The sequence below is a fragment of the Bos grunniens genome, chromosome 5 (assembly GCF_055505025.1).
Source record: "Bos grunniens cultivar Pamir isolate PY7600 chromosome 5, Bosgru_T2T1.0, whole genome shotgun sequence".
Taxonomy (NCBI): Eukaryota; Metazoa; Chordata; class Mammalia; order Artiodactyla; family Bovidae; genus Bos; species Bos grunniens.
In genome coordinates this window covers 35,564,995-35,590,706 of record NC_141169.1, presented here as the reverse complement: position 1 = coordinate 35,590,706, position 25,712 = coordinate 35,564,995, and the positions used below count along the sequence as shown (strand labels likewise).

Below are 25,712 nucleotides of genomic sequence, written 5' to 3'. Positions count from 1 at the left end.
GATAAAAAAGATGCTCTGGAGTTCCATTTATTCTGTATGATATTTATCTAACTGCATGTGCTAAACATGCTATAAATCATGTACCAAAGTGATTAAAGAGAAAAGATGTAATAAGGGAACCCCTTTGTGGATCACAGCCATGTCATGGTGAAGGGGCTTGCATAACTCAATGAAAATATGAGCCATGCTGTGCAGGGACACTGAAGATGGATGGGTCATAGTCAAGAGTTCTGATGAAATGTGGTCTGCTAGAAGAGGGAATGGCAAACCACTCCAGTATTCTTGCCACAAGAACCCCATGAACATGAACAGCATGAAAAGGCAAAAAGATATGACACTGGAAGATGAGTGCCCTCAGATCATAAGGTGTTCAATATGCTACTGGGGAAGAGTTGAGGGCAATTACTAATATCTCCAGAAAGAATGAAGTGGCTGGGCAAAAGCAGAAAAGATGCTCAGTGAATGTATCTGGTGGTGAAAGTATAATCTGATGCTGTAAAGAACAATATTGCATAGGAACCTCAAATATTAGGTTCATGAATCAAGGTAAATTGGAGGTGGTCAAGCAGGAGATGGTAAGAGTGAACATTGACATTTTAGGAATTGGTGAACTAAAATGGACTGGAATGAGCGAATTTAATTCAGATGACCATTATATCTACCTCTTTGGGCAAGAATCCCTTAGAAGGAAAGGGAATAGCCCTCATAGTGAAATAGCCCTCTAGGCTATTTGAAAGAATAGCCTTTTAAACAAAAAAGCTTTAAATGTAGTACTTGGGTACAGTGTCAAAAACAAAAGAATGATCTTGGTTTATTTCCAAGGCAAACCATTCAACATCCCAGTAATCCAAGTCTAGGCCCAACCACTGATACTGAAGAAACTGAAGTAGACTAGTTCTATGAAGACCTACAAGACCTTCTAGAACTAACACCAAAAAAAGATATCCTTTTTTTCACAGGGGATTTGAACGCAAAAGTAGAAAGTTAAGAGATACCTGGAATAACAGGCAGGTTTGGCCTTGGAGTACAAAATGAAACTGGGCAAAGGCTAACAGAGTTTTGTTAAAAGAACATACTGGTGATAGCAATCACCCTTTTCCACCAACACAAGAGGTGATTCTACACATGGATATCACCAAATAGTCAATACGGAAATCAGATTGATCATATTCTTTGCAGCTGAAAGTGTAGAAGCTCTATACGTCAGCAAAAATAAGACCTGGAGCTAACTGTGCATCAAATCATCCACTCCTTATTGCAAAATTCAGACTGAAATTGAAAATAGGGAAAACCACGAGGCCCTTCAGGTCTGACCTTAATCAAATCCCTTATGGTTATACAGTGGAGGTGATGAATACATTCAAGGGATTAGATCTGGTAGACAGAATGCCTGAAGAACTATGGACAGAGGTTCATAACATTGTACAGGAGGAAGTGATCAAAATCATTCCAATGAAAAAGAAATGCAAGAAGCAAAGTGGCTGTGTTAGGAGGCTTTACAAATAGCTGAGGAAAGAAGAGAAGCAAAAAGGAAGGGAGAAAGGGAAAGATATACCTGCCTGAATGTGAAGTTCCAGAGAATAGCAAGAAGTATTATCAGCAACAAAGCTAGTGGAGGTGATGGAATTCCAGCTGAACTATTTCAAATCCTAAAAAATGATACTGATAAAGCGCTGCACTCAATATGCCAACAAATTTGGAAAACTCAGCAGTGGCCATAGGACTCGAAAAAGTCAGTTTTCATTCCAATTCCAAAGAAAGGCAATGCCAAAGAACTTTCAAACTACCGCACAATTGCACTCATTTCGCATACAACTGAGGTTATGTTCAAAATCCTTCAAGCTAGACTTCAACAGCACAAGAATTGATAACTTCCAGATGTACAAGCTAGGTTTAGGAGAGGTACAGGAACCAGAGATCAACTTGACAATATTCACTGGATCATACAGAAAGCAAAGGAACTCCAGAAAAACATCTACTTCTGTTTCAAGACTATGTTACAGCATTTGACTATGTGAATCACAACGAACTATGGAAAATTCTTAAAGAGGTGGCCTCCAATTAAAATAAGTAAATAAATATTTTTTTAAAAGAGATGGGAATACCAGACCACCTTACCTGTCTCCTGAGAAACCTGTATGTGGGTCAAGTTAGAACAACAGTTAGAACCTTACATGGAACAATTGATTGGTTCAAAATTGGGAAAGGAGTACAAGGCTGTGTCTTGTCATCCTGTTTATTCAACTTCTATGCAGAGTACATCACGCAGAATGCCAGACAGGATGAAGCACAATCTGGAATCAAGGCTTCTTGAAGAAATACCAACAACCTCAGATGTGCAGATGATACCACCCTAATGGCAAAAAAATGAAGAGGAACTAAACAGCCTCTTGATGAAGGTGAAAGAGAAGAGTGAAAAAGCTGGCTTAAAACTCAGCATTTAGAAAACAGATCATGACATCTGGTCCCATCACTTCATGGCAAATAGAAGGGTACAGAGTGGCAACAGTGACACATTTTATTTTCTTGGGCTCCAAAATCACTGAGGATGGTGACTGCAGGCATGAAATTAAGACACTTGCTTCTTGGAAGGAAATCTATGACAAATCTAGACAGTGTATTAAAAAGCAAAGACATCACTTTGCTGACAAAGGTTTGTGTAGTCAAAGCTATGGCTTTTCCAGTAGTCATGTGTAGATGTGAGAGCTGCACCATAAAGAAGGCAGAGCATGGAAGAACTGATGCTTTCAGACTGTGGTGCTGGAGAAGACTCTTGAGAGTCCCTTGGACAGCAAGGAGATCAAACCAGTCAGTCTTAAAGGAAATCAACCCTGAATATTTATTGGAAGGACTGATACTTAAGCTGAAGCTCTGATTCTTTGGCCACTTGCTGTGAAGAGCTGACTCACTGAAAAAGACCCTGATGCTGAGAAAGATTGAGGGCAACAGGAGAAGGGGTCGACAGAGGATATGATGAATGAATGGCATTACCAATTCAAGGGACATGAATTTGAGTAAACTCCAGAAGACAGTGAAGGACAAGGAAGCCTGGTGTGCTGTAGTCAATGGGGTCACAAAGAGTCAGACACGACTGAGTGACTAAACAACAAGCCTTCCCTATAAGAAAAGCTAAAAGAGCTCTTCGAGTTCAAACAAAGGAGCCACACAAAAATATAAACCTTTCTGTTAAAGGTAAATACATGGACAAATATAAAAAGTAGTATTACCATAATTTTATTTTATAACTATACTTTTTTTATTCTACAGATTTAAAAGAAAATACACAAAAAAGTCACAAATCTATTTCAATATACATATTACATAAAGCTTTAACATAAATTATACATATAATATGTATACATTATAGATACTTATACATATAATATGCATATATTATACATATATTTATATATTATATACATATATATAAACATACATTATATAAAGATTTAGTTTGTGAAAAATAACAGGAACAGAGAGATAAAGGAGTAGATTTTGTATGTGTCTAAGTTGGTAACAGTTTCTAATAGTTATATGATTATTTAATAACTTTTAAAACTATCAAACCACAGTGTTATACACAAGAAACAAATATAACATTGTATGTTAATTATAATTCAATGAAAATAATATAGTTATATCTTTGTGCATGACAAGTTGCTTCAGTCCTGTCTGACTCTTTGTGATCCTGTGGACTATAGCCCATCAGTTTCCTCTGTCCACGGGGTTCTCCAGGCAAGAATACTGGTATGGGTTGCCATGCCTTCCTCCAGGGGATCTTCCAGATCCAGGGATTGAACTGGCGTCTTTTAAGTCTCCTGCATTGGTAGACAGGTTCTTTACCACTAATGTCACCTGAGAAGTCCATTATATCTTTAGGATGTTACATATAATCCCCATGGAAACCATAAAGAGAATATCTAGGATTTCCCTCGTGATTCAGTGGTTACGATTCCACACTTCCACTGCAGGGGTCACAGGTTTGACCCCTGGTAAGGGAATTAGAATCCCACGTGCTGCATGGCACAGCCAAAACAAAAGAATATAAGAAGGGAATCAAAATGTGTAACTACTTAAAAAAATCAAATACCATAAAAGGAAGGCAATAAGCAACCAAAAAAAAAAAGTTGTAAGACATTTGGAAAACAAATAAGAAAATGGCAATAATAAGTCCTTCACTACCAGCAGCTACTTAAAACCAAAATTGACTGAATTACCCCATCATAAAACATAGATACGCAGAATGACTTTAAAAGAGGATCCAACTATGTGATGTTTATAAGAGACCAACTTTACATCCATGAGCTCATGCAGGCTAAAAACGAGATGATGGAAAAGATATTCCATGCAAATAGTAACCAGAAGATAACAGGGGATGCCATTCTAATATCAGACAAAATAAACTTGAAGTCAAAACTACTATAAGAAATAAAGAAAGACATTGTATAATAACAAAAGTGTTAATTCACCAAGAAGATATAATTATAAGCATATTTGCAGGAAATATCAGAGCTCCAAAATTTATGAAGCAAACAGTGACAGGTTAGAAAGGAGAAGTAGACAGATCTACAATAATAGTGGGAAATTTCAGTATCCCACTTTGAATAACAGAACAACCAGACAGAAGATCAATAAAGAAATAGTGGACCTGAACAACATTATAGACTAACTGAACCTAAAAGAAAGGCAATGCTGAAGAATGCTCAAACTACCGCACAATTGCACTCATCTCACACGCTAGTAAAGTAATGCTCAAAATTCTCCAAGCCAGGCTTCAGCTATACGTAAACTGTGAACTTCCTGATGTTCAAGCTGGTTTTAGAAAAGGCAGAGGAACCAGAGATCAAATTGCCAACATCTGCGGGATCATGGAAAAAGCAAGAGAGTTCCAGAAAAACATCTATTTCTGCTTTATTGACTATGCCAAAGCCTTTGACTGAGTGGATCACAATAAACTGTGGAAAATTCTAAAAGAGATGGAAATACCAGACCCCCTGACCTGCCTTGAGAAATTTGTATGCAGGTCAGGAAGCAACAGTTAGAACTGGACATGGAACAACAGACTGGTTCCAAATTGGAAAAGGAGTACGTCAAGGCTGTATAGTATCACCCTGCTTATTTAACTTACATGCAGAGTACATCATGAGAAACACTGGACTGGAAGAAACACAAGCTGGAATCAAGATTGCCGGGAGAAATATCAACAACCTCAGATATGCAGATGACACCACCCTTATGGCAGAAAGTGAAGAGGAACTAAAAAGTCTCTTGATGAAAGTGAAAGTGGAGAGTGAAAAAGTTGGCTTCAAGCTCAACATTCAGAAAACAAAGATCATGGCATCTGGTCCCATCACTTCATAGGAAATAGATGGGGAAACAGTGGAAACAGTGTCAGACTTTATTTTTTTGGGCTCCAAAATCACTGCAGATGGTGACTGCAGCCATGAAATTAAAAGATGCTTACTCCTTGGAAGGAAAGTTATGACCAACCTAGATAGCATATTCAAAAGCAGAGACATTACTTTGCCAACAAAGGTTCGTCTAGTCAAGGCTATGGTTTTTCCTGTGGTCATGTATGGATGTGAGAGTTGGACTATGAAGAAGGCTGAGTGCCGAAGAATTGATGCTTTTGAACTGTGGTGTTGGAGAAGACTCTTGAGAGTCCCTCGGACTGCAAGGAGATCCAACCAGTCCATTCTAAAGGAGATCAGCCCTGGGATTTCTTTGGAGGGAATGATGCTAAAGCTGAAACTCCAGTACTTTGGCCACCTCATGTGAAGAGTTGACTCATTGGAAAAGACTTTGATGCCGGGAGGGATTGGGGGCAGGAGGAGAAGGGGATGACAGAGGATGAGATGGCTGGGTGGCATCACCGACTCGATGGACGTGAGTTTGAGTGAACTCCGGGAGTTGGTGATGGACAGGGAGGCCTGGCATGCTGCGATTCATGAGGTCGCGAAGAGTCGGACACGACTGAGCGACTGAACTGAACCTAAAAGATATATATAGAAAACTTCACTCAACAGGTGCAGAATATATGTTTTCCTAAAATATATGTGAAACTTTTAGGAGCTTGGGATTAACATTTATGCACTACTATATATAACATCGGAGAAGGCAATGGCACCCCACTCCAGTACTCTTGCCTGGAATACCCCATGGGCAGAGGAGCCTGGTAGGGGGCAGTCCATGGGGTCGCTAAGAGTCGGACAAGACTGAGCGACTTCACTTTCACTTTTCACTTTGATGCATTGGAGAAGGAAATGGCAGCCCACTCCAGTGTTCTTGCCTGGAGAATCCCAGGGACGGGAGCCTGGTAGGCTGCCGTCTATGGGGTTGCACAGAGTCAGACACGACTAAAGCGACTTAGAGGCAGCAGCAGCATGTATAAAATAGATAACCAAGAAGTATCTACTGTATAGCACAGGGAACTGTACAAAAAAAAAAAAAATATATATATATATATATATATTCATATCTGAATCACTTTGCTGTGCACCTGAAATATGACATTGTAAACCAGCTATTTTTCAATAATTTTTTAAAAAATGTACATGGAACAATTTCTAGGATAAACCATAAGTCAGGTGAAACAGCCTTAAAGAATTTTAAAAGATTGAAATTAGACTAAAAATCTTTTCTAATAACACAGTAATGAAATTTGAAATCAGTAGCAGAAGGAAAATGGAAAATCTAAAAATATGTAGAAATTAAACAACACAGTTTAATGTTTGGGTTAATGGAGAAAACACAAGGAAAATTAGAAATATCCTGACTCAAATAAAAATGAAAACACACAACATACCAAAATTTATGGGATTCAGCAAATATAGTGTTAAGCAGGAAATTCATAGTAGTAAATGCTTATGTTAAAAAATAAGAACAATATCAAGCCAAAGCCAAATTTTTACCTTAAAGAACTAAAAAAGAGGAAAAATTGAGCCCAAAGCTAGCAGAAGGAAATAAAGAGTGAAGATTAGAAAAGAGATAAACAAAATGGGAAATAAATAAAATAGAGAAAATCAATGAAACCAAGAGTTGGTTGTTCAAAAAGATCAACAAAACTGACAAAACCTTAGCTAAAGTAATGAAAAAAGGGAAAGAACTCAATATCAGAAATGAAAGAGAGGACATTATAATAGATTTTACATAAATAAAAAGCATCATAAGAGAGTACCATGAACAATTGTACATCAAATTAGATATCTCAGATGAAATAGAAAAATTACTAGAAACACACACACACAGAAAATTAAACCAATCCTCCTCAAACTTTTCCAAAACAACAAACAAACCAAAAAACCAAAGAGGAGGGAATATTTTTTATACTAACTCATTGTGTGAGATCAGCATTTACATTGATACCAAATCCTGACAAACACACTACAAGAAAATTTCAGACCAATATCAGACTAGATAAATATTGCTGTTAAAATCCTGAAGAAAGTAATTAGCAGACAGAATTAGCAACACATTAACTGGATTATGCACTGTGGCCAAATGGGATTTATTTCTGGAGTACAAAGATAGTTCAACAGGCAAATATTAATCAACATAATGCACCACATTAGCAAAATGAAGGAGAGTAGGGGATCCATAATCATTTCAATCAATGGAAAAAAAAAGCATTTGACAAAATTTAACACTTTTTCATGATGTAAATACTCAACAACCAGGAATAAAAGGTAACTACCTCAACATAATAAATGACACATATGAAAAGCCCAGCACTAACATCATACTCAATGATGAAAGACTGAAAACTTTCTCTATAAGATCAGCAGTAAAACAAGAGTTACAACTTTCCTCATTTCCATTCATCATAATACTAAAAGTCCTAGCCCAAGCAATTAGACAAGAGAAAGAAACAAAAGGCATTCAAATTAGAAAAGAAGTAAAATTATCTGTGGTTACAGATGACACGATCTTATACAGAGAAAACCCTAAAGACTCCACAAAGAAACTATTAAAACTAATAGATGAATTCAGCAAAGTTACAACATTCAAAATTAAACAAAAATCAGTTGCCTGTCTATGCATTGTTCTTGCCTGGAGAATACCAGTGACGGTGGAGCCTGGTGGGCTGCCGTCTATGGGGTCGCACAGAGTTTGACACGACTGAAGTGACTTGGCAGCAGTAGCAGCAGCATTAACAGTGAAAAATCAGAAAAAATTAAGAAAATAATTCTATTTATAATAGCATCAAAATAAAATACTCAGGAACAAACTTGACCAAGGAGATGAAAGACTTGTACACTGAAAACCAGAAATTATTGCTGAATGAAATTAAAGACATCAATAAATTGAAAGACATCCCATGTTAATGGATTCAAAGATATAAAGTTGTTAATATGTCAATACTACCCAGAGTGATCTTTAGATTCAATATAATCCTTGTGAAAATCCCAAAAACTTTATTTGCAGAATTAGAAAAATCCATCTTAAAATTCATATAGAATTTCAGGGAACCCTAAATATTTACAACATCTCAAAAATGAAGAACAAAGTTAGAGGCTTCATACTTCTTGATTTTAAACAAGAAACTATAACTATAAAGGTGTAGAAATCAGTGCTGGCAAAAGGACATATTGTATCTACTTAACTGATATCCTGTGTCCAATCATTCAATATCAGGTTTTGGGTATCTAATTAGCTTTGTGCTGTTTCTGCTAACATTATCACACAAAGTGGTGTATTTACTATGTGTTTTGAAATGTGAAGTCATATTTGGGTTTAATCTGTAAGAATCCTGCAGAGCCTGAGTAAGGAGACAAGTCTCCTTGGGGGATGTTCATTTGCTTTTGCTAGGTGCCCCAGGGTCCTCTCAAGCAAGAACCACTTTAATTCCTCAGTCTAGAGTTCCCTAGTCATTCAGGTAATATAAATTCAATTCCCAAGCCCTCACGTGGAAAGGCCTTGATGATATCAGGAAAAAATTTTTTTCAACCTGGACCATTTTTTCAACCATTTTAGACCATGACAAATAAATGTCCTTGTCATTTCTCTTTGCCGGCAGGTGATTTTTTTCTAGTCCATTCTTAATGTATTTCTTGAGGTCTTGATAAGCTCCAGTGCCCCATCTGCATGGATCTAAAGCTTCATTTTTTATCCCCTGTTCAACTGTTAAAATGAAAGCCTCTTGGTTATTAGAATTGGCAAATGTTCCCTGGAAAGCCAGTGCTTCAGGATGAACTCGCCACACAGGTTTCTAGCTCCTTCTTTGTTTTTGGCTCCTGGAGATTTCTCTCATAGTCTTATGATTTCAGCTCTGTGTTTAAAGAATGTTTGCTGTATTTTATCTAGCATGTTAAGGGATTTTGTACTGGGTGGGTTTTCAGGATATTTAGCCTACCATATGGCCAGAATTATAGGCCCATAAGTTACTGTTGTAATAAGGAAAAAATGAAGTTTTTTTCCCCCTTAGAGTAAGAGAATGAAAACATGGCAGAGTCTGATCAGGGTCCACTATTGTAAGATCTTTATCAGACATCTAACCCCCATGCTCACTTCTATTATTTCTTCTCTGTTTCCCAGGTTGTTTTAGTGGTAAACTACTCAAAAATGAGATAGGCCTGGGTCCTTAAGGATGGAGGGTAAAGCAAATGGAAACTTCATCTTGTTATGAGTCTAAATCTGAAAAAGGAAGGACTCTAAAGACTAGAGTGAGGCAGGGTAGATCATGAAAAGAAGGGAAAAATTAGGCTGATGAAGGGCACAGGGAATCACAAGTTCAAAACATATAAATATTCAGGTGTGGGGAGAATTCTTCAGCACCCCTAAATCAGGGCATTCTTACACTGCCCTTTTATCAAGTGTATTTATCCAGATGATCTCAAGATTTAATGAGGAATACATCCTCAGATATGTAAAACCTGTTTTCTGATCTTATCAGGAAAGAAGACAACTCATGGTGAATTGAAATGTGGCACCCAAACCACATGTTCATTCATCGCTCAGCCAGGAATGAAACTCCAGACTGATAGGCTTTGTACCTCTGTCTTCTGATCTCTCCCCTGTCTGCACACCTCTCTTCCACCACCACTGAGGACATAAGTTCACACTGTAACAGGAAGTGACGAAGAATTTCCCAGAGAAGAGAACATTAAGGAGGGCGTTTTTGGCTTGAAGGTTCCTCACAGATTTTGTATCGTTTAGTATAATGTTCTCTAAAAAATAGAAGCAAATGCTGGGCATCTCAAAGACATCAAGTCAGCACAGTTTTTCTAAATTCATAAGATTTACATTACATTGGGGAAAACAAAAGGAAAGAAAATCAAGTGAAAATTTCCTTTTCCGAAGTTTTAGTAAACTATGATCCATAGGCAAAATCTGGGTAGCCACTGGCTTTTATAAATAAAGTTTTATTGGAACACAACCACAGTCATTTGTTTATGTATTATCTATGGCTGCTTCATACTACAATGGCAGAGTGGCTGTGACAGAAACCATGTGACTTGGAAAGCTAAAATATGTACTTTAAGGAAACAAATTTGTTGACCCCTATATAAACTCTCTCTTTTAGACTCTGTCTACTTATGATCCAATGTGACCAATCAAAGGTAATGAAGAGGTCTCAAAGGACGTTTCCTTACCATTTTGCTGGCGACATCCCAGCCTTTGTTTTCTTCCTTGCCTCCACACTCCTGCTATGCTACTCACTATCTCTCTCACTATGGTTTTTGCATTTCTAAAAGAACACATGTAGTACCCTCTTCATTGGATCATTGTGCTAATTAAAGAAGATAGGATAAAGTACTTCATGTAGGACATGGCACATTACAAGCACTCAACAAGTGGTGGCTATGGTCAAAATCTACCCATTCAGCACATATTTATTGTTTGTTGTAGTTGAGTTGTGCCCTCTCTCCAAATTTGTGTGTTGAATTACTAAGCCCAGTCCTTCAGAATATGACCTTATTAGGAGATAGAGTCTTTACTGAGGTAATCAAGTTAAAATGCAGTCATTTAGGATGAAACTTAATTCAACATGACTGATATCCTTATAAGAATGGGAAATTTGGGTATGATCACTGACAAAAAGAAGATGACTTGAAAGCCCAGGGAGAAGATGGCTGTCTACAAACCAGGGGGGAAAGACCCAAACAGCTCCTTCCCTCACAGCACTCAGAAGGTACCAGCCCTGCCAAATCCTTAATCTCAGATTTCTGGCCTCCAGAACTACAAGTTAATAAATTTTAATTGTTTAAGTGCTATGGACTGAATGACCCCTAAGTTCCTACATTGAAACCTAGTCCCCAGTGTGATGACATTTGGAGGAGGGGCTTTTGGGAGGTAATCAGATCATGGGAGTATAGCCCCCGTGAGGGGATTAGTGTCTTTATAAAAAGAAACACAGGATTCTTCCTCTCTATCTCCTTGGTTTGTGAGGACATAGCATAAAGGTATCCATCTGCAAACCATGAAAGGGGTTCTCACCAGGAATCAAATCAGCAGGCACATTGATCTTGGACTCCACAGCTTCCATAACTCTGAGAAACAAATTTCTGTCTAGTAAACTACCATCTGTGGTATTTATTGTTACAGCAGCCTGAAATAAGACATTAAGTCACCAGTCTGTGATACTTTGTTACAGCAGCTCTACCAAACTAATAAAATTTCAATAAGAAAACAAACAAACAGATACTTATCATGAAATATTAGGATGTACTATTTTGAACTGGGGCTTCCCTGGTGGCTCAGAGGAAAAAGAATCCATATGCCAACGCAGTAAACACAGATTTGATCCCTGGGCCAGGAAGATCATCTGGAGAGGGAAATAGCAACCCACTCCTGTATTCTTGCCTGGGAAAATCCCATGGATGGAGGAGCCTGGTGGGCTACACTCCATGGGGTCATAAAGAGTCAGACGTGACTTAGCAACTAAACAATAAGAACAACTACATTGAATTAATAACTCAACTCCCTGAGATGATGTTTGTGTTGTAACTTTAATAATTATAAGGTGCAAACTGTGTGAAAATCAGCAAAACTCATTCCAACTGGAAGAAATAATAAGTGCAAAGGCCCTATATCAGGAATGAGTTTGCTGGAGAAGGCAATGGCACCCCACTCCAGTCCTCTTGCCTGGAGACTCCCATGGACAGAGGAGCCTGGTAGGCTGCAGTCCATGGGGTCGCTGGGGGTCGGACACGACTGAGCGACTTCACTTTCACTTTTCACTTTCATGCGTTGGAGAAGGAAATGGCAACCCACTCCAGTGTTCTTGCCTGGAGAATCCCAGGGACAGGGGAGGCTGGTGGGCTGCCGTCTATGGGGTCGCACAGAGTTGGACACGACAGAAGCGACTTAGCAGCAGCAGCAATCCTATCTCTCCTACATTTTTCTTACCTTGAACATGGATGTGGTACATGTGATGTTTGGAACTATAAGAGCCATCTTGGGTACATGAGACAATAGGCAATAAGGTCAAATACTAACATAATAAGAGAAAAAAGAGAGAAACTAAGTACTTTGTGGAATCATTAAACAGCTGCACCAATAGCACCAACTTCCTACTCAGGATTACTTGTTCTGGGAGGTAAATTAATCCCTTTTTGTTTAAGTAGTCATTGATCAGTTTTTCCACTACTTGGAGCCAAAAAGATTCTTAACAGATGTAGCATTGTACAATGTGGCAAAGATTACCCTACTTTGAAGTTTCTTAATCTGGAGAATGATAAAGTCTGATTTAAATTTTTCAAAGAACATTCTGTGAAATTAGAATTGTAGAAAATGTGGTCATAGAATTTGGAAATATATCTTTCAAAGCTTTGTATGCTATGATAATCTCAAATCTTATCCTAAATGTAATAGGAAGCTACTATAGGAAACATCAAAACTAATTTGTATTTTTAGAGGACCTCTTGCAGAGTTAGGATATTAGTCAGGGAAAATATGGTGGTGGATTGACAAGAGGGATTTCAGAAAAGATAGGGAAAATTGAGGAATAAGAATATTCTGTCTACTGCTGGAAGGAGAGAAACCTGTTAGACTGCTAACATAGTCATCAGAGTGAATGGAGCTTAATGGCTTTGGGAAACATTTTGGAAGTAGTCTTGAATGGACTTGCTAATTAATGAGATGTAGAATGAATACAGGGAGAAACAGGAGTTGAGAAAAACTCTTACTTTTTTTTTTTTTGCCAGAGCAACTGGGTAGATGAAGAAGATACTGTTTAGAGCTGTGGTTCAGGAGCTAAGTTGTGTCCAACTCTGTGACCCCATGGACTGTAGCAGACCAGGCTCCCCTGTCCATGGGATTCTCCAGGCAAGAATACTGAAGTGGGTTGCCATTTCCTTCTCCAGGGGATCTTCCTGGACCAGGGATCGAAATTGCGTCTCCCGCATTGGCAGGCAGATTCTTTATCACTGAACCAGCAGGGAAGCCCAACTGTTTAGAGAAGTCAGTACAAAATTAAGAGTTCTGTTTTTACCAGGTTTTAAGTTTCAGATCTTAATAAGACTTCTGAGACAGGATATCAAGGAAACATTGGATATATGTTTGTGGTGGTTCAGGGATGACTGTGTGTTCAGGGATGACTTTCAACTTAGATATGTAAGTCTGGATTCATCTGCATGCTTGTGTAAGACTGAACATGATCCCCCAGGAGGAGAAAAGAAGACCACTGCAAACCAAAGTCTGGCACTTGTCAATCATTTAAACAGTGATCATGGAAGGGGGAGGAAGAGATTTTGAACTATCACAAGGAAAACTAGAATCATGTTGACTGTGGAAGGTAGAGAGGATGTTTCAGATAGGAGCCAGGGGCTCATTCATTCAAATGCTGACAGGTCAAGAAAGATAAGAAAGGGACATTTGTATTTGGCAAGATGATAAACCTTGAAACAGTGTCTATGTATTTATGTGGACAGAAGCCCCATTCAAGTAGGTTGTAGAAATCATTAACCATAAAAAAAAAGACACAGCAACCATAGACGATTATAATGGGAGAGCTGGGGAAAACACCTGCACTTCTCCAAAAGACTATATTCTTTCCACTTGCCTTTTTTCCTAACTGTTTTTTCCTACTGTTTCCCTTTGTGCTATATGGTCCTCGTGAGGAGGAGTGGTCTGGGAGCGTGGTGGCTCTGGGCAAGAGGAGACACTCTCCTTTCTTTTACTCCTTTTCTAACCCCACACCACCGCTAAAAGTTTGATCATGGTCAAAGAATGATCTTCAGCCTGGCATCATCTTCATTTTGTTCTTTCATTTAATTTACTTAGTTTCTCAAAAGTAGCAGAAAATGAGTTGTGTTTGTGTTGGTTTATTTTAATGTATAATGAGTGATTCAAATGATTGCACATCACACATTCAAATTTTGTTGAATGTGTAATCATTTAAATGAACACAGGTGCCATGCGCCTGTGAGTGCCTGGAAAAACCACCCTCTGTGCTTCATGTGGAAAAAAGATGATGTACTTGGCTGTATACACCTCATATCTTAATTTCTTTTTAATTTCATTCTTCCTCTACCGCTTTGCTTTTTCCATCCAATAAAGCATGCTGAACCCTGGGTGTTGTAAGGTAGATATTTGGCCCAATGGCAAACCCCAAAGCCACACATGAAGCAGTAAGCTGGCGAATGTGAAGAGTATTTTTAACTTTGGGAATAAAAAATTATAAATCTGTGCTCTTCAAAATGAGCATTTTCAGGAAGGTATGAAACCCTAGAAAAAAGGGTGAGAGAAATTAAATTATCCTTCCTGATGGTGCTCCTGTGAGGTTGGAATAATGGCACTGCCACCCCTCTCAATTGGAGAAGGAAATGGCAACCCACTCCAGTGTTCTTGCCTGGAGAATCCCATGGACAGAGAAGCCTGGTAGGCTGCAGTCCGTGGGGTCGCACAGAGTTGGACACGACTGCAGCGACTTGGCAGCACCTCTCTCATGTCACTCCTGAGAGTTTATTTTTTTATTTTTATTTTTTCCCTTTTTTAAAAATTTTATTTTATTTTTTAACTTTACAATATTGTATTGGTTTTGCCATATATCAAAATGAATCCGCCACAGGTATACATGTGTTCCCCATCCTGAACCCTCCTCCCTCCTCCCTCCCCATACCATCCCTCTGGGTCATCCCAGTGCACCAGCCCCAAGCATCCAGTATCATGCATCAAACCTGGACTGGTGACTCGTTTCATATATGATATTATACATGTTTCAGTGCCATTCTCCCAAATCATCCCACCCTCTCCCTCTCCCACAGAGCCCAAAAGACTGTTCTATACATCAGTGTCTCTTTTGCTGTCTCGTATACAGGGTTATTATTACCATCTTTCTAAATTCCATATATATGCGTTAGTATACTGTATTGGTGTTTTTCTTTCTGGCTTACTTCACTCTGTATAATAGGCTCCAGTTTCATCCACCTCATTAGAACTGATTCAAATATATTCTTTTTAATGGCTGAGTAATACTCCATTGTGTATATGTACCACAGCTTTCTTATCCATTCATCTGCTGATGGACATCTAGGTTGCTTCCATGTCCTGGCTATTGTAAATAGCGCTGCGATGAACATTGGGGTACACGTGTCTCTTTCAATTCTGGTTTCCTCAGTGTGTATGCCCAGCAATATATCTACCTAAAGAAACTAAAGACCTATATATAGAAAACTATAAAACACTGGTGAAAGAAATCAAAGAGGACACTAATAGATGGAGAAATATATCATCTTCGTGGATTGGAAGAATCCTGGCAGTTTAGTATCAATCCTCAGGTTAGTGTCAATCCTCTTAGGCAAGCTAATGAAATCAGTTCTGGTATGTTTCACTACAGTGCTGACTGGAATGGCATTATTAATACAATCATGTTATTTCATAATTAATTTACCTTTTATTTTACAGACAGGAACTACGTCTAGTGAAATGAGAGCACTTGGGGTTTCTTTGACTAGACCCCTGAACTGTTGATACACCTACATCACTAAATCCCAGTTGAAGCTTAGATGTACGATGCAATTCATTTTCACTACTTAATCTGTTACAGTCATTACGAGCGAGTCAGAAGTCCTTATGCCCTACCATAGCTAAGTGTCCAAAAATTCCTTCACCACTATCACTGTTACACCTGAACACATGTTAAGAATCAGTGAGAAACCAGGGCTTCCTCAAAATGAGGTGTGTGGACCACTCTAAGTGGGCTCTCCTGAAGAGCTTATTAGAAAGCTCTGATACATGTTTCACTCAGGATCTCTGAAGCAAGCCCTGGTATCTGCATTTTTAATAGGCCCTCCTAGGGTATATATGCTCTTTAATTTTAAGAGAGAAATGACTAAGAACAATTAAACTCAAGTATTTTGTTTTAGCCATATTTCTTTGAGACGCCACCTACTTGTCATTGAGCCATTTTCTGTGTGTGAGAGGGAGACAGACAGAGAGGAAGAAACACTGGATCCTACTCTGTCACAATTGGGATGGATGGCTAGATTCCCAGCCAGCTTTCCCTTCCTTGGCAATGCTGCCCTCATAGATTCTACAAAAGTAAGCAATGGATTTAGTGGTCATGGTGCCACCACTGCCATCAAAACTGATTCAGCATCAGCTGTACATCTGACCCAAACTGAGTTAATCAAAGCCTCTCAATAATTTAAACTGAGAAAGTAAAACTGTAGTAATCAGTGATAGTTTGGAGCAGAGAGTGGAAGTGGAGACCCTCGAGGCTAGGAGTTTGGGGATGATGCGGATGGATGAGTAAATCAAGAGAGCCAGACCACAGGAAGAAGCAGAGGGCAAAGCAGATGTCCTAGGAGAGAGGAAACAAAACACACCATGGAGAGAAAGAGAAGCTAAGCATGGGCATGAGACAGAGAGAGGAAAAGAACTGGAATTTTGTTTCATGAACACCTTCTAGCTTCCAATTTCAGACTCTCATTAGTCTCAGCTGTCCTTTCAGGTCTCAGATTCCATTTGCTTAAACTGTTGTCCATTAGTTTCTGCTGCTTGTAACCAAATGTCCCCTGAATTTAACAGGGATTCTTTGCTTTTCAATGTTCATGATAACCTAAGATAGTTCCTAGTCTACTACCAGGACCTTCCTGGTAAATTAGTAAGAAAACAAAAATATGTGAACTGTCCCTTTTTTCAAACTGTTCTTTTATACTCATAGAGTATAATTAAATTTACAAAGCAGGGACTTCCCCAACTGTCCAGAGGTTAGGACTCCACCTTTCCACTGCTGAGGACCTGGGTTTGATCCCTGGTCAAGGGGGAGCTAAGATCCTGCAAATCTCATGGTTCAGCCAAAAAAACCCATAAACAACAACAACAGAACAACTTATAAAGCAAAAATGTCGAATACTTGTGTTGCAAGTCCACTAGCCAGGGTAACTGTGTTATTGTTCCCTGACGTCCCTGTGGAAAAGTCGAGAGACAAACTGGCAGGAAAAATCCAATTGCCTTCAAGGGTCATCTGTGTGATTCTTAGCCGATAAATATATCCATATCTTGAATGCCCACAGCTGAGCTCAACAAAAACAAACAAACAAACAAAAAGCTGAAATCCTTGCTTAAAAAATAATAAAGGGGAAAAGCCACCAGTGTTTTCAGCAGCCAACACATGGCCTTCCTGCTAATGGAGAGCTGGGAAGCAGGGCCTCTGTTCACTTACTGTGTGCATTAGGCAGACAAGAATGTTCATTTCCCCTGCAGACAGATTCCAGAGATCGGAAGGAAAGCTCTGAGAATGGGATGGCATTCCACGCTCCCCCATCGTCCTTCTTTCCCTCCCCTCTCTCCCACTCCTCACTCCACTCCCCCTGCAGCTGTTCCAGAAAAAGAAGTCAGGAGCTGGAGGAGGGCCCCAGGCTGGTCTGTGGAAGAATAGGCTGTGCCAGGTTTTCAGCTGCAATTAATTTTCCAGATAAGCCCTGAACCTCTGAAACACATTTGAAATTGAAATGCTGATACAGTCGTCAACCACCACGGTACACGACCATAAATCTTGAGCACAGATAGTTATTGGTAATAAGTAAGTACAATATACATTTAATTAGTGTGAGATTTAGGAAATGTGCAATGTAATAAAACAATATTCTAATTAGGGTTGGGAAACTTGTTTGAATACTATTTGTGTGGTACTGTCAAAGGAGTTTTTATGAAATATGCAGAAATCTGCTTTTACTAAGCCAAACAAAAACAAAAAAACTCCAAAACCCAGAAGAAACAAGGTCTTTATGCCATTGAATTAGTCCCAGGATGAGCACCAGGCTAAAAACAAATGCTTGGTGGAAGTGGAATGGTCAACCCAGGGGGAAAAAATTGAATCCATGTGAAAGTTCTGGCTCGATTCTTAGTGAAAATCCAGGCTGTCCTTCCATGTTCCTTTATTTTCCTGTGAATTTATGCTGTAAATTTCCTAACTTCCTGTTCAAAACCTATCATCTGTTCCTGGAAATGCCACTTGTGCCTCTGTGATTATTAAGGGTGCATTTCCTCAGAGTCTCTAAGTTCTGCAAAGGAATTGGAAATCTAAACTGCCTCTGGGAAAGAACAACAGCCTAATGGAATTAAAGCATCTGGGTCAGGAAACTTAGATCCTAATCCCAGCCTTGACCATAATTTTCTGTGTGACCTTGAGAAAGTCAGTTAACCTTGAGAAGCACAGTTAATACCTCTGTGCTTCAATCTCTTTATCCAAACACTGAGGGCAGCAGGGTTTCACCTGGGCAATGTTTTATAGATCTCAGGTAATTCCTATATTATAATGACTTTAAGTAAAAAGTGATGGGAGAAACAAGATTATCTTAAACAAGGTTACCTCTTCCCCTCTGTCACATATACATACATGTACTTGTAATAACAACTGGGGAAAAAACACAAGAAGTTGTTGCTTAGCTTATTGAATTGGTTTTTATCTTTTAAAGAGAAGATGTAAAGACTTTTTAAAGTCAGGATACTTAGTACTTAGAAATAGTTTATTTTCATTATAAAACAGAAAATTTCCCCCAGATCTAATAATCTGTGAAAAGGGTAAAAATAATTTTAATATCTGCCCAAAGTAAAATCTAGATAATGGGCACTTTTTGGGAGATGCTCTTCTGGAAAAATAGATCTATATATATTTCAAAGTTCTAGATTCAAAAGACCAAGTATAAAGTTTTTGTGTGATTTGGGGCATGTTAATTACCCTTCTGTGGCTCTGTTTCCTCATTTGCAAAAATATTGCCTTTACCAAGAAAGTGGGGAGGAATAATTTGGCCAAACTTAGGCAAGGAGATCAAACCAGTCGATCTTAAGGGAGATCAACCCTGAATATTCACTGGAAGGACTGATGCTGAAGCTCCAATATTTTGTCATCTGATGTAAACAGATGACTCATTGGAAAAGTCCCTAATGCTGGGAAAGATTAAGGGCAGAAGAAGAAGAGGGCTTCAGAGGATGAGGTGGCTGGACGGCATCACAGATGCAATGAATATGAACTTGGGTAAACTGGAAGATGGTAAGGGACAGGGAGGCCTGGTGTGCTGCAGTCCATGGGGTCACAGAGACTGAGCAACCAAACAACAATAACGACCTCATTTTTTTTTTTCTTCACTTGGAGACGTTACTATACAAATGTAAAACAGTATCATAGAATTTCATATATGGTAAATTTCTTAAAAACCACCTGTCTAAACCCTTCCTTTTACAGATACACTGAGTCTCAGAGAGATTCAGTGACATGTCCAAGGACACAGAGGTGGCCAGGTCTTGCCTGGCCCTGTGCAGTGGGCTCTGCCATACCACGTCTGCCTCCTGGCTTTGAAGGAGTCCACGCCACTCCAAAAAGTAAACAGGGGAAGCTTTCATAGCCAACCGGTACAATTTGTCTCAGTTCTACAGTCCTGAGCATTTGTGAAGATGTTGCCAATCTTTTTAATACTCAAAATACATCAGGTGATATTACTATTTTTTGACAGTCAGCTAGAAAGCCCAGAAAGAGGAATTAACAGCTTATAATTTTTATCACACTTCATAACACTATTAGGAAGAGTGATTTTGATACTTCTATATGATTAGCTATGGTTTATTGTAAATACTGCATTTGCTTAGCTAAAGTCTATCCATCCTTGATTTCTGTAGAGATGCCTCACCCACTTAAGATCTTAACGCAAAGTTCACACACACACAAATGACAAAATATGCTCCTAAGGGATAGCACCTAATTAGTATGGGTTTCTTTTAGGGCATATTTTGCCTATCCCATTAGCCACTGGGAGGGACCCTTGAGTACAGAATGGCCTAATCCTCTGCTTCCATTTGATTTATCCACACTGAGTCAAGTTAATAGTTTGTAAAGATGCTACCTAACTTTTGGATTCATATACCAAAAATGTCTGCACTCACCACTGTATCCCACCAAAATTAGGAATGTATGTAACCTTTTCAACTTTCAATTTCCAACTTCTAATTTTTCTAAGTAACAAAAAAATAGCTAACCAACCATCTCCATCATTTCATAAATGAAAGAACAATTTAAACAAAAGAATCACATTCTCAAAATAAATCTTTATATTAAATACTTAGACTTCATGGAACACTAATAACCACCTTATTTGACAATTAAACAGTGACAACTTCATCATAGAAAATCATCAGATGAAGTGTATTTCAGAAGTTTAATGGACTGAGATCTTAAGTGTACTGGAGAAAATGCATTTACATTATCTGTTTTACTTTCTAGTCCTTCAAAACCAGAGGTCAGTGAATTACCTGTTTGTAATATCTAACAAATGCAGATGTCTGAGCTGTACTCCAGATCTTTTAGGAGTCAATCAGAACCTCAGCTATCCTGGGTGTGATCTTGTGGAATGACAGGAGTACAAGAAGCCAACCAAAACCACTTGAGAACATTTCAAGTCTCTGTGTCCTGACATTTCATTGGTCCTGCCCAACATCAGTGAGACAAGAAAATATGCTCTCCCTACTCTTGTGGGAGGCACTGCCTGGAAGTCTTGAATTCTATAACAAGGAAGGGAATAAAGGATTGGAACATAATCCAATCTACAGCTTAATATCTGAAAACTCACCATGCTACACAAATAATGATGACCTACCTCATTATCCAGGCAAGTAATCAAGAATTCTATTCTTCTTAATAACAATTTCCTTAGAAGTGTCTGCAGAGATAGATGTATATAATAGCAGGCCTACAGTTTGGTTTTCATTTTAAAAAGCAGGTAGTCTATCACATTTTTATAGCAAAACAAGGTTTGCCTTTTATTTTTCCTTTTAATAATTTAAATGTTAAGTCCTTCATAATATGCATTGTACCATCTTATCATTTTGAAAAACTTCTCAAGGGCAGACTTGTCATAGATCTGCTGTGTAAAACATAAGAGAAGTTTATGCATCTGTTTTACTTCATTGCCTAGGGCAGTGCTTCATTAAATCTAGTTCTCAGCAGAACCTAGGCATTGGTGTTTTTTAAAAGCACCTCCAGGTGACTCAAAAGTACAGCTATGGTTGAAAACCATTGGCTGGAGCCTTTGACCCACGCTTGATTAAAAATACCACAAAGAAGTTGTACCATACACTAAACTCCTTCTGCCAGAAGAAACTACAGAGCCAGTTTGCAAGAAGATAGTCTCTAAAATTTCCTCTGCGGTCCACTCAGACCAGTAGCATCGCCTGGGAGCTTGTGAGAAATGCAGACTCTCGGGCCTCCTACAGACCTACTAAGTCAGGAAATTATAGTTTAAAAGATCTCCAGGTTATTCATATTCACATTAAAGTCCACAAAGCACTGCTGAAAATCCTAAAGTCTAATTAGGCAAGACAAATCAGTTTCCCCTTAGAACAATTTCTTTTTATCAAGTTCTTAAAATTCAAGTCCAGGATTCATCATCAAGAATGTTACCGGTGAATGAATTGCTATAGTGAGATATGTATGCAATATAGTATACTGTAATGTAATGTAGTATACTGATAAAATAATATGTTCGATTGCTCAGTTGTGTCCGACTCTTTGTGACCCCATGGACTGTAGCCTGCCAGCCTTCTCTGTTCTTGGGATTTTCTTGGCAAGAATATTGAAGTGGGTTTACTTTTCCTCCTTCAGCGGCTCATCCTGACCCAAGGACCAAACCAGCATCTCCTGTGTCTCCTGAATTGCAGGTGGATTCTTTCCCACTGAGCCACATTATAGGGGCTTCCCCTATAATAACACAATAAAATGTAATAAATATAATATATTCTTCCTTTCCAAATAAATTTATTTGCAGAGATTCAGTTCAGTTCACTTCAGTCACTCAGTCATGTCTGATTCTTTGTGACCCCATGGACTGCAGCACACCAGGCCTCCTTGTCCATCACCAACTCCCAGAGTTTACTCAGACTTATGTCCATTGAGTCCGTGATGGCATCCAACCATCTCATCCTCTGTCATCCCCTTCTCCTCCTGCCTTTAATCTTTCCCAGCATCAAGGTCTTTTCAAATGAGTCAGTTCTTCGCATCAGGTGGCCAAAGTATTGGAGTTTCAGCTTCAACATCAGTCCTTCCACTGAACATTCAGGACTGATCTCCTTTAGGATGGGCTGGTTGGACCTCCTTGCTGTCCAAGGGACTCTCAAGAGTCTTCTCCAACACCACAGTTCAAAAGCATCAATTCTTCGGCATTCAGCTTTCTTTATAGTCCAACTTTCATATCCATATGTGACTACTGGAAAAACCATAGCCTTGACTAGACAGACCTTTGTTGGCAAAGTAATGTCTCTGGTTTTTAATATGTTGTCTAGGTTCTTCACAACTTTTCTTCCAAGGAGTAAGGGTCTTTTTATTTCATGTCACCATCTGCAGTGATTTGGGAGCCCCCAAAATAGTTTGCCACTGTTTCCACTGTTTCCCCATCTATTTGCCATGAAGTGATGGGACCAGATGCCATGATGTTTGTTTTCTGAATGTTGAGCTTTAAGTCAACTTTTTCACTCTCCTCTTCCACTTTCATCAAGAGGCTCTTTGTTATTCTTTGCTTTCTGCCATAAAGGTGGTGTCATCTGCTTATCTGAGGTTATTGATATTTCTCCCAGGAATCTGGGAGATTTGCAGTGGAGGAACCCCTAAATTGTGTAAGGAGTAGAAGGACTGTTCAACTATCCAACACAGTGGTACTTTGTTACCACTTTATTTCATTGTGGTGGAGATAAAATAGATAGGATGTGGTCCTTGCCTTTACGCTACTTATTCTAATAAGGGATGCTGACAAATAAACAACTAACCAGAACTCAATGTGATCTAAACTCCTAAACTAAATGGAGTCCAGATCCCCTGGACTGGGTTAAAATTCTATTCCTAACTGGGCAATTTTAAGCAAAAGTACTTAACTTTTCTAAGTCTCATTTTTCTTATCTATGAAATAAAAATAATAAAGTAGAAATAAAACCCTAAACTAGAAATACAGCAATATGTTCAGGGCAGTGACTCTCAAATGTTAGTGTGCATTAGAATCACCTGGAAGACTTGTTTAGCCACAGATGGCCCCAACCTTTGCATTTTCCAGTAAGTCTGTGGTGGAACTTGAGAATTCCCATATCTAACACGTTTGCTGCTGGTCTCAGGAATCACACTTTGAGAACCACTGCGCTATGGAAATAGATTCAAAAGAACAGAATGCTAGGATTCAGGTGGGTGGCAAAGGATGAGTCAGATGTGGAAAGGCAGAGAAGAGAGAGAGAATTCCTGGTGACACAGTGATCAATGTGGAGCATACCTGAAGGTCTATGGAAAGTCTGCTATGACTGGAGTTCAGGACATGTGAAAGAAGGAATATGTAGGACTGGAAAAATGGGTCAGGGCCAATTCATGGAGGGTCTAAGAACAGCAGCAAAGGAGTTTGAATTTTATTCTGCATGCAGTAGGATTGAGAGAGGGTGTTTAGGGATTAAAAAACATTTTTTTAAGACATGGTCCAAATTTTCCTCTAGGATAGTAGTTTAGGTAGCAGTGAGGAGGATGGACTAGAGAGGCAAGAGGATGGAAATCAGGAGAGCAGGCAAAAGGTCACCCCAATATGAAGGTGAATGAGCCATCAGTAGGGCCGCTGCCAGAACAGCTGGTGACAGTCATACTTCTGGGAAGCGCTAGGAGAGCCCATGATTGTAGAGAGACAGAAAAGAAGGAGGGTCATTCATTCAACATGTATGCACTGAGCTCTTGTTATATTCCAAGCACTGTGCCAGGCGCAGAGGAAATAGCAATGAACGAGACAGACATGGTTTTTACCTTCATGAAACTCTTGGACTAGCAGGGAAAACAAGGCATGGCAGTGAGGCCAGCAAAGAAAAGAAACTATGGGACAATGTATTTAAATGTCAGCACTGTGGATGGGGCTGATTGCCTCACCCAGACTGGAGAGTGAAGGAAGGTTTCTGGAGGAAGGAAACATGTATGTGTAAATTACCTGAATTGGCCAAAATGCTTAACAGGGCCCACGAGACCCTGTATGGTCGGACCCTCCCCTATTTTCAGCTTATGACAAGCTATTGTTTCTCTTACTCTTCATGCTCTGGAACTGAACCTCTTTCAATTCTTGTTACCCTCAGGACCTTTGTACACGCTTTTCTCTTGGCTTGGAATTTTCTTCTCTCTCATCTCGGGAATTATTCTATGAGGTTTAGCTTAAATATCACTTCCATAAAGGTTTTTCTGTGCCCCCAAGATTAGACTAAGGTCCCTCTTTTACTCTCTGGAATCTTCCTGTGTTTCAGTTTTCTAAGCCCACGTGGCTCAGTGGTACAAAGAATCTGCCTGCCAATGCAGGGGACGCAAAAGATACCGGTTTGATTCCTGAGTCAGGAAGATCTCCTGAAGGAGGAAATGGCAACTCACTCTAGTATTCTCACCTGGAAAATCCCATGAGCAGAAGAGCCTGGTGGGCTACAATCCATGGAGTTGCAAAGAGTTGGACACAACTTAGCGACTAAACATCAAGATTATCACACTGGTAATTAATGCATTATTTGAGGATAATTTGCTTCACATATGTATCCCCTATTAGATTCTAAGGTCTGTGGGACACTTGTGTCTTTTCTATACCTGTAGTGTGAGTTCTTAACACAGTGGCTGGAACATAATAAGTATTCAATATTTTACTTTATAAATGAAAACCAAGAACTAAAAGATAAAATGGAATAGTTAGGCAAAGGGAATGAGAAGGCAAGGAACAGTGTGCATGGGCCCTGAGGGAGAACAGAGCGCTCCTCAATAAAGGAGCTACATGGAGACCACTGGGGTTGGGTTCTAGGCAGAGAGAGAGAAGAGAGGCCTGAAGGGGCGGTCAATGGGAAAACACTCAAGGGGTATGAAACCAGGGAATCTTGCACCAAATCTATGTTTTTAAAAGGCCATACTGGTTGCTTGGGCTTCCCAAGTGGCTCAGATGTAAAGAATCTGCCTGCCAAGCAGAAGGTGCAGGTTTGATCCCTGAGTCAGGAAGATCCCCTGGAGAGGGAATGGCTACCCACTCAAGTATTCTTGTCCGGAACATCCATGGCAGAGGAGCCTGGTGGGCTACAGTCCATGGGGTCGCAAAGAATCAGACATAACTTATCAACTAAACAACAACTGGTTGCTTGTGACTTCTGCTCTGGTGAGTGGGAGTGAATAATGATATCATCGGGAGGATTCTCCAGGAGTCCAGATGCCAGTAACCTTAGGGTAATGAGGTAGCATATGAAGGGCAAGATAAGGACACTTGAGCAAGACGTTTAGGAGATGGTCCTGAGAGAGCTTGGTG

The 25,712-nt window shown here is 39.3% G+C and overlaps 1 long non-coding RNA gene across 1 annotated transcript in view; it reads right to left on the bottom strand.

Annotated features, from left to right (window-relative positions):
• LOC147371764 (uncharacterized) overlaps positions 1–17,747 on the bottom strand; it is a 31,203-nt gene extending 13,456 nt beyond the window's left edge. The window contains exon 1 of the long non-coding RNA XR_015163744.1: positions 17,609–17,747. This is a non-coding gene — a long non-coding RNA (uncharacterized LOC147371764). The remainder of the gene's footprint in view (positions 1–17,608) is intronic.
• Between the last annotated feature and the right edge of the window lie 7,965 nt (positions 17,748–25,712).